The following is a 10,301-nucleotide window of genomic DNA, read 5'->3' as shown; positions in this document are numbered from 1 at the left end:
TTAAAAGACAAGCAATAACTTTGTAGAAAATATTTGCAATAAATTTGTCTGGCAAAATCTAAATATGCATCTCATATATACACATATCTCATATAAATGATATATATTTATATCACATTTATAGTCTCATATACTTGTATATGTATGTACAGATACACACATCCTTACTTTGAAATATTGACTTCTAAGTAAAGTGTCATTACATAATAATATCAGGTCAAAAGAGCTTCAAGGATCACATATTTAGCCTCACTGCCTTCAGAATGCTTGGTTCCACAATGACCCACCTGCTCGAGTGGGAAAGCAAAGGACTCCAAATTTTAACTCCCAACATTTCCCATCTACATAATGTCTCAGCTTACTTTTGCCATTGTTAAAAATACTCTTATAGACCAAAAGATCCAGCAGGAGGTTGTAGAATTTGTGGATAGTACATATTTCTTAGGAGAGTGATTTCTGTCTTCATTGCTACAACTCTGAAATGGGCTTTATATTTATTGTGGAGCATAAGGCCTTCAGTTCACCTAATGTAGCCCCTTGCCGAACGTGTCAGTTCTGCACCTTTAGTAAATGAGTTTCACATTTAGTTCTCAAATAATCCTTGGTCAGACTGAAAATTACCTTTAGTTATTTACAATGTTTGCTACTTGTGTAATACTTTACTACTTGTCTAATACTAAAGATCATGAAAGTGTTTGAGTGGCCACCACCATAAGAGCAGGGCATAAGGCCTATGCCCCTCAGTAGGGGTGGAGGTAAGGACACACACTATGTACTAAGAAGTAATTTAGATGAACTGCATCTATATTCTTATGTATGGGCCTGTGTGGAATATGTTTCCTCCAACATCTTTACAAGTAATCCTAACATTTTCTCTAGAGATAAGTAGCCCTTAGTGACTGAAGGTGAGTTGGAAAATCAAGACATTCCCAGGAAGCAAGGCTACCTGCTTTTGTGAGATTCTTTTTCCTTGAGTCATCCGGACTATCATAATCCTTTTGTCAATTTCAGCATTCTGGACCAACAAGTCTTAACTGTTTGGACATTTTTATTTAAAAAAAGGGGGGAGGACTAGGAAAGCAATACCAGAAAGCTGAACTGAGGGACAAAGCAAGGAGTCAACCCAAATTTGTGTCCATGACCTTAAGATGCAGCTATAGCTATTCCAGGCTTTGGGTTCATGCTTCTGTCCCCCCCTTGACAAACATGTATGTGTAAAGGTATTGGTAAGTTCAAGGTGGAAGCCATGGTTCTCCTATCTTTAGACTCAGAGCCCTTGTTGGGTAGTCTCCAAGCACCTAGGTGTTCAGCACAGCCTCCTAGCTCCTTTACTTCATATGTGGAGCCCTACCTGCCTTTAACTAGAAAGACTGCATTTTCTCAACAAGCTTTATACACAGTATAAGGCCAGACTGACAGAAACCCCGATTCCTAGGGCAAAAGAAGTGGTTTTCCTCTTCTGCTTTCTCTTCTGTATTGTCTGCCTCAGCCTCATCTAACGACCTTCCCTTCTGACTGCAAATACTTCTTCTGCAGCACAGGATCAAGACTATTTTCCATTAGCACCACTGGCCCTGACTGGAATGTTCTACAGAATCTTGAGTCTTGCTAAGCAGGGCTTTAGATATTCCTAATATCAACACTGAAGAGGCTGAAGCACAGAAATTTTGAGTTCAAGGTCAGTGTAAGCTAATACGGTAAGATGCTGTTCGAAAAAACAAATTAATCACCAGAAGATTCTTGTTCCTCTCTTTGGGGTAATGTAAGACAATATTAGCTGTTGTTATGGTTTGAATATTGTTTCTCAGACTTCTTGAGTTTTGTCCAGAACATGCCTTGGCTTGGAGAGGGATTCTGAGAGAAGGGGTATTTGAGAGCAATGAAACAAAGGACTTGAAGTCAAATCGTGGGTCCAAGCTGGTGGCCTATGTTCTTCTTAAGACAGCTTTGCAGACTGCTCTCTCTCTATGTTCTGCTTTCTCTGGAGATCTCCAGGTGGCTCTCTATGTTCTGCCCGAGACAGTTCTCTAAGCAGTTCTCCCTTGCTATTCTAAAAAAAATTCGCTGGATAGCTCATGTCTTACAGATAATAAGCCGAAGTTTTTATTTTAATATCAATCCAGTCAATTACTTCAGGTTCCTTTTAGATTATCCTATGAATCATCATTCCCATGACCTTAGGAGAGAGCAAGTCCATTTTTTTAACATTGCAAAAGAATTCAGAGATCTTCCTGCCTCTCTTAAGCACAGACAATAAGCTAGCTGGGTAGAACCCTGCCCTAAAATTACCATTTCTACTATGCCTGGGCCTAATTTTGGTCTCCTCCAGGCTGTCCCTGTACTCAGAAATCTTGAAAGCACAGACAAAAAACTTAGTTTTGTGATAGCTCCTGTGGTCACCTCTCCCTAGATCTCTTTATCTCCTTTCTCAGTATCTTTCTAACAAGTTGGCTCACAGCAGAAACTGCTTTTGTTCCTTTAGATTCATGAAGCTCCTCATATAATTCACTTTGCATCCTTATATTTTACATAATTGAAAAATTGTATATTTTGAAACTCATGATTTTAGAATTCCTTCCCACAGCCTTAAGGATTGTCCTGAATGTCCCGGCATTTATTTTGATGAGAAATTAGCCACACCTTTTCCTCCCAGACTTGTTTTGTCTCTGATTATTATGGAATCATTAACCTTAACACTTTAACAAAGAAGACGTTCCTTGAAGGAGTAACATATTAATATATACTTTATTATACAAACAAGCCTTATGCCCACAATAGCCATTGACACAAGTGAAGGCCCAGGACTCCCTAACCCTGTTCTAGGGGAAAGAACCATATCACTCCACCCCTATAAAGACCATGCTGGATCTGGCAGAGTCTGATCAATGAGTTGGGAATTTGACTGTGACTTGATTCTGTAAGCAGTGCTGATACCAATAAGCAGCAGTGGTTAATGCAGAGTGACTCGGTAGTTGAAAGGCCTGCCCACAGGATGAGACTAATGGTATTATTAAGGGGCTAGTTGTCAAAAGGAGATGCTGTAAAAGAGAGACAACATTTGAAATGTATATAAGAGATATTATAAATAAATAAATAAATAAATAAATAAATAAATAAATAAATAAATAAAACCGTGATTCCCTTTCTGCCCTCGTGTCTTACCACATTGTCTCTTCCACTTCCACTTTGACATCATCTTTGAGTCCTCATCTCCATGAAGGCCCAACAGTCTCCAACAGCATGAGCTAAGAAAAATTCCTTTCCTTACAACATACTAAGCCTCAGTTATGCTTTAGTGACACAAGAGAGCTGCTTTCCCATAGGCAATGAGAAGTTCTTGAGCCTGTAGTTGACAGTGTGGTGTCTGTTATGTAAAAATGAAGGATCCCATACACTCAGTAGCATCCAATTCCAGCTTCTTCAATAACCTTCTGTCTTTCTAACTTAGAATCTTTTCAGCAAATATTTTCCTAAAACGAGTGTGCTTCTTTATTTTAAAACTTAAGTCAATATTTTCTTATGTCTTTAACTGTGATCATCCCCAATGCTGGTAGCAGTCTAACATCCAGAGTCTATACCACAAAGAGAAGCCTGTGATGAACACCAACTCATGAAGTGAATGTATTGGGTGGGCCAGTCAGGGGGTGTGGAATTAGAAAACTCACTTGTTTTTTAAAAATATATGCCATTCAGATAACTAAGCCTCTGTTAGTGTCTCAAGACTTCACAGTAGATTAGCATAGAAACCCATTTCACTATAAAAATCTTCAGGAAATCATGTTATGACAATTTATACTGATCCCATTTTGAAGAGCAACTTTGGAAAAGAGAACATGGCAAAATCTACCAGTCTACTAATTAACTCAGGCTAGGAAAAGAGTCTGTTAAGATGCTGCAAGGCAATTGAAGTCAACAAGGATTTGAAACATGATTCTCCTGGTATTTTCCAGCAGCATGAAGTTCACCCAAGAACACATGTCTATGAAAATGGTCCAGAAGAATGCTGAGACCTCTGAGAAGTTTGTTCTACCAAGAAGCCCCAAGATTCCCAGTACTGGGTACCTGTGGCATTTGGGTTAAGGCTATTGAGGGTGTAGAGATGATTGTGGAGATCTGGTTTTGGAGAAACTAAACAGAATCTGGATGGGTAGGAGAAATCTATTATCAGGTAGCAGACTGAGCTAGTGCTCTGAAAATGCCACTCGCTCTGTAGTTTGTACAGTTCTTTTTTTGTACAGTTCTTATAGTTTGAAGAACAGTTGGATTCACTGTCTATGTGACCATCTTACACAGCTCTGAGGATTCCGTTCATGTGACCATCCAAGGGTGGCCTCTAGGCACAATGATCACTGAAGGGAAGTTTCTATTGCAGTTCAAGCATACTTACAGACTTGGATATTGGGAATAGCTGTTAGATTATTCTTTGTTGAATAAATGGGTTCTTGTAGTTTAATAAAAAGATCCAATGAAACAGACAGAACTACAAGAAGCAGAGCTCAAGAAAAATTTAACAAATCTTAAGATGATAGTGCTACTTAATCCTGTAGCTCTCAGGGAGAAACTAGTAAGCTATCCCAGTACAGGGCTAGACCATGTTAAGTGCATTTCAGAATACTGAATATTTACCAGATATTCTTTTTATCTTGATGCTTTTGTTTGGGGATTCATACTTCTATGCTGTAGAATCAATAGATCCTCTTGGGTGGCACTTTAATAGCCTGAGTCAAGTCTAATTAATTAGCACCCAAAACAAAGTAAAATAAAGTTTGTTTACACAATTATTACAAATTTCTCCCACAACCAGCATAGCACTTTGGTGCAATAGCTGACTGGGACTTCCAGGTCTATGCAGGAGAAAAATAGTTTCACTGGAAGGAAGAATTTGGAAGCTTGAGACTCCTGGAAGAAGACTGGAAGATGCTTAAGGATCTGTGTAAATTCCAGACTCAGAAGAAAGTATGATGGTTTCCATGATGGTTTTCAGCGTTTGCATAAGGGCTCATGAGAAGTGAAGGGAATGACAGCATCTTAGTTTTGTTTGTTAAATTTGAGGCACCCCTGAAAAGCCAATGACCTATTATTCAGGCTTCATCCTTTTGGGTTTGTTTCTAACCTAAAGGCATAGATGTTGATGTTCCCAAGGTTATTTGCTATCTTCAGGATTCGTGAAGATTTCTATATCAAGGGGTTGTAAATACACAGAAGTTAATGTCTTGCTCTTCTTGAGAATGTGCCGTTGAACATTTGTGTTATTCTTAGCCTGTTATCATAGTCTTCCAGTCTTGCACAATGGGGAGGAACAGAGCCAGGATCTACTTCCATTTACATGTGCTGGCTTTTCCCTGCTCTTATTCATGGTCCTGGCTAGTTTTATGTCAACTTGGCACAAGCTTGAATCATCTCATAGGTGGAAAACCCAATTGAGAAAATGTCTCCCTAACATTGGTTTGTAGAAAAGCCTGTAGGGCATTTTCTTAAATAGTGATTAGTGTATGATTGATGTGGGAGGGTCTATTTTGGGTGGGTCATCCCTGGGCTGGTGGTCCTGGGTGCTATAAGAAAGCAGGCTAAGCAAGCCATGAAAATCAAGCAAGTGAATAGCACTCCCCTATTACCTCTGCCTTAGCTCCTGATTCCAGGTTCCTGTACCATTTATGTTCTTTCCCTGGTTGCCTGTTAAATTATGCCTGGTTGGATAATGAACTATGATATGAGTATGTAAGAGAATTAAATTCTTTCCTTTCCAAGTTGCTTTTGGTCATGGTGTTTGGTCAGGGAAATAGTAACCCTAACTAAGACAGTCACATTGGACTAAGATGACTTTTGCTATTTCTGGGGAATAAAGTCATTGTAAGCCAAATGTTGACATTCATGGCCCTACACCTTCTGAGCTTCAGGGAATATGTTGCTGCTTTCTTTCCTTACAGCATTTTGTTTTTCTCTGTCAGTTTTCTTGTAACAACTTACATATTAAGAAGTCTCTTTGATCTAAGCTCTAGTCATTAGCTAGCCATACTGTCTTAGTGTTGTCAGATGTTGTATGGTGGTCAGGTGTTCTCACTCGTTCCCCATTCAGTCCTCTATAAAGAATCGATATTTCAATTTCATGTATTCTTTATAGGGCCTTTAGATGTGAATATGATTATGCCTTTACCCAGTTCCCTTCCATATAGAGGCCAATAGCCATCCTTACACGTTTGGTACTCCTGCCTAACCCAGACTCCTAATTTGAGCTGCAGATAGGCTGTTCACCTCACTTCCAGGAAGCATTTTTTCTCTTCCTGGGACCTTGTTACATTCTGTCTTGACCAATACTCCTCTTCCAGTTCCTAACTCTTATCATAGTCATGTACCACAGAATGAAGTGGATCACATGTTATGATAGCTTCAGACTCTATTACCTAGTGAATTATAGTTATCTTAATTTCTCTAAGAACACAGTATAATATTTGTATAGTGCTTACATTGAAATGCTGTGGTTTTTAAAAATACTGTACCCCATAAATTATCTGTAACATGTTTTAACTCAGCTAAGACCACCCAGACCATCTGCCTTTCTTGTAGGGACATCTGCTTGAAGCACCCAACTAATTACATAGGCTTCTGCTCTTCTCTTAGCCTATGAGGACAAGAACTACTCATTCTTTATTGAGTCATTTTGCTTGGCACCGATGACCTACCATGAATGTGCATTGTACTAGATGGCAGACTAAAAGTCATATCAGTTTCTGCTAGAATACACCCCCTCCTCCTTTGTACTGATCTGGTTTCAAATGATCTGACATAAACTGGTTAATTGTAAGCAGTTTGCTGAAATCCTTTATGGTTTTATGGAGAACACAAACAACACTATGTAAGAAATCGCAAAGGATGACACAGAGTATCTCAAAGTAACTGTCAACAAATGGTATGTTACTTGATATTACAAGGACCTTGAAAGTCCTCTCTCATCTAAACATTCTAGTTCAAGGGACACTCCAGCAGGCATCATCATACCTGATTTCAAGTTATACTAGAGCCCTAGTAATAAAAACAACATGGTACTGATACCAAAATAAACACCTAGATCAGTGAATTAAAATAGAGGGCCCAGATGCAAGCCCACAATACCATGACCACCTAGTTCTTGACAAAGATACTAAACACACATGTAGAATAGACAGCTTATTTAAAAATTGGTACTGGAAAACTGGGTATCTACACGTAGAAGAAGGAAACTAGCCTTTAGTCTCACACTCTATATGACAATCAACTTCAAATGCATCAAAGACCTGAATGCAAGACCTGAAACTCTGGGATGGAAAGTAGAAAATACTAGAAGACACAGTGTAAGCAATGGCTTTCAGATAGGACTGTAGCCTCCTGAGAAATAAGGGAAACAATTCCCCAATTTCACAAACTTAAAAGGCTTCAGCAGAGTCAAGGAAACAAGGATGAATACACAGCCTACATACTGGGAGGAAAGACTTTGCTAGCTGTATATCTTAAAGACTAACGATACAAGGGAAATTGGAGTATCCTTTAGGCACCTTAGTCTCATTATAAAGGAATTTAAGAAGGGAATCAAAAGGAAGAACAGGGCGATTTTATTAGAGCTTTAAAAAAACCCCACAGTACAGGAAATATGTAAAACAGAAGCTGCTACTCAGAGGAGGAGAAAACAGTTGGGAAGGGAAAATCCACACTTTCTGAAGCTGTGCTAGAAGCCAGATACCTTGGCCAATGAGCAGCCACAGGGTGGAGAGGGAGATTTCAGAGAAAGAGAAATAAAGGGAAACTCCCAAATCAAGGCCCTAAACCAGGACCCTAAACTAGCACAAGGTTCCAGGAAATATGTTGCCTATAGAATTTTGGAAAGCCTTTTAACTGGGCTACACATCCTGGAGCATAAAGTCAATTGTCTTCTTTCCTACCCTGTAGTTTTGAAAAGAAGTTTAGCAACAACAAAAAAACCCTGGTTTTTTTGGGGGGGGTCTGGAAAATCCATGCCCTCTGGGCTCCTGATTGTTAGTTAGAAAAACTGAGCACCAAGGCTGTACCACATTATCCAGCAGCCTCAGATGCTGTGTGGTAGGGACCTCTCAGTAGAAGTAGAACTGAGTTCTTATTCTTCCTTTGCTTTTCTTCCTTTTCTTGCACATAGGGAAGACCCAAATATTGGAGGAAGGGAAACCAAAAACTGAAAAGTTTGTTCTCCACCTAGGCCAGAGATTCCACTCTTTTGACTGGGAGTTTTTCTCCACTTTAATATTAATATCTAGAATATACTAAGATCTAAAAAGTAACAAAAAATCAAACAACTCAACAAATATACAGGATACTAAAATTTACAGTCAACTCTAAAAAGATGAAGTACATGCAGACAATAAACACTTGGGGGCAAACGTTCAATTCCACTAGCTATCATGGAAACTGTAAATTAAACTACACTGAGATTCCACATCACCCCAGTCAAGGAAACAAATGATAACAAAGGTAGTGATGATGTAGAAAAAATGGAGTTCCTGTGTAGTGCCATATTGGATTTGGGCCTGGCCGCTTTGTAACTGCATGGCCACAGTTAAGAGGTCATGGGATTGTTGGACAGAGGCCTCTCCCATGTATTTAAGGCACAGGAAGAAAAGACCAAGTAGTAACACCCGGTGTCTCCACTGCATGACCTCTGCTGAGCCCGGCTGCTGCATGTGGAACCGACACACCTGGACCACACCTGGGTGGTGGTCAATTTACTTCTGCCTTTTACTTCCTCAGCCTTTATCCTTGAGATTTAGGCTGGTCTTCTGGGATTTCTCCCTAATTAATTCAGGTCTCCTAGTCGGTCTTTTGTTACCGAAGTCACAAGCCAGGTAGTCACGAGCCAGGGTTTCCCACTGTGCTTCCCAGTTATTTTCTACCTGGAGAACTTGGGTATGTATATAAGTGGTGAATAAAGCTACAGGAGACTCTCACTCTTTTTCCTCACTCTCACTCTTCCTTCTGCTCTTCCTCTCTCTCTCTCTCTCTCTCTCTCTCTCTCTCTCTCTCTCTCTCTCTCTCTCTTCCTCTCTTCCTCTCTTCCTCTCCTGGCTTGACACGATAACCTGGGTGTGTATGTGTGTTTCTTTCATCCTGTAGGCTTTCGCCCGATTCTCGGTACCGTGTCGGTGCTGGCGCCGACATTCCTGTGAATTCCCAACCACTATGGAAGTCAGCAGAGTAGTCTCAAAAAACTAAAGGTAGAAATACCAAATGATCCAGCTATACCCTCCTGGGTGTTTACAACATCGAATCAACATCATATGGTTATACACACATCATTGTTTAGTGTAGCATTGACCATAATAGCTAAGTTATAGAAACAACCTAGGTATCCATCAGCAGAAGAACAAATTTAAAAATTGGGGAAAAATAAATGAAGCCAGGCATGGTGGCACATGCCTTTAATCTCAGCACATGAAGGCTGTGGCAGACAGATCTCTATGAGTTTAAACCAGCATGGTCTACAAAGTGAGTCTAAGAAATCAAGAGCTGGTTTCACTGAGAAACTCTGTCTCAAAAAAACCACACACACACACACACACACACACACACACACACACACACACACACACACACACAGAAAGAGAGGAAAAATGCTTTCAACCACAAAGAAGAGTGAAGTAACGTCATTTGCAGGAAAACGGATACAACTGGATATAGTCATGCTGTGACAAATCAGAGATTTTTCCACTTTATATCCTTGCTGAGGTCATTTCATATTTAACTAGAATCAGATTTCCTTGATGGAGAATCCCACAGTAAATTGCACAACTCTTTTCTAGGATCCAGAGATTGGTCAGGATGTCCTAGATAACTTATCTCTGCTTCTGTTAGGCTGCCTGTTTGAGTGGAACCTCCTCCAGTTAACCGCTAGTTTCTGCTGAAACTGCGTGCTTCAAACCACATACTTCTGAGAAGCCCCTGCAGCTCTTGGGTGAGATACAGGAAGTGGTTTCTACCTGGAGGTCAGCATGTAGAAGAATGCAAATTGATTCATTCTTATCACTCTGTACAAGCTAAGTCAAGCTGGACCAAGGACCTCCACATAAAACCAGATAGACTGAAATTAATAAAAAAAAGTGGGGAAGAGCCTTGAACACATGGGCACTGGGGAAAATTTTCTGAACAAAACACCAATGGTTTATGCTCTAAAATCAAGAATCAACAAATGGGATCTCATAAAACTGCAAAGCTTCTGTAAGGCAAAGGACACTGTCATTAGGAAAAAACAGCAACCAACAGATTTGTAAAAGATCTTTACCAATCCTACATCCGATAGAGGG

This window comes from Rattus norvegicus, chromosome 1, assembly GCF_021556685.1.
Source record: "Rattus norvegicus strain SHRSP/BbbUtx chromosome 1, alternate assembly SHRSP_T2T, whole genome shotgun sequence".
NCBI lineage: Eukaryota > Metazoa > Chordata > Mammalia > Rodentia > Muridae > Rattus > Rattus norvegicus.
The sequence above is the reverse complement of the archived record's forward strand: the minus strand, read 5'-3'. Positions refer to the sequence as shown.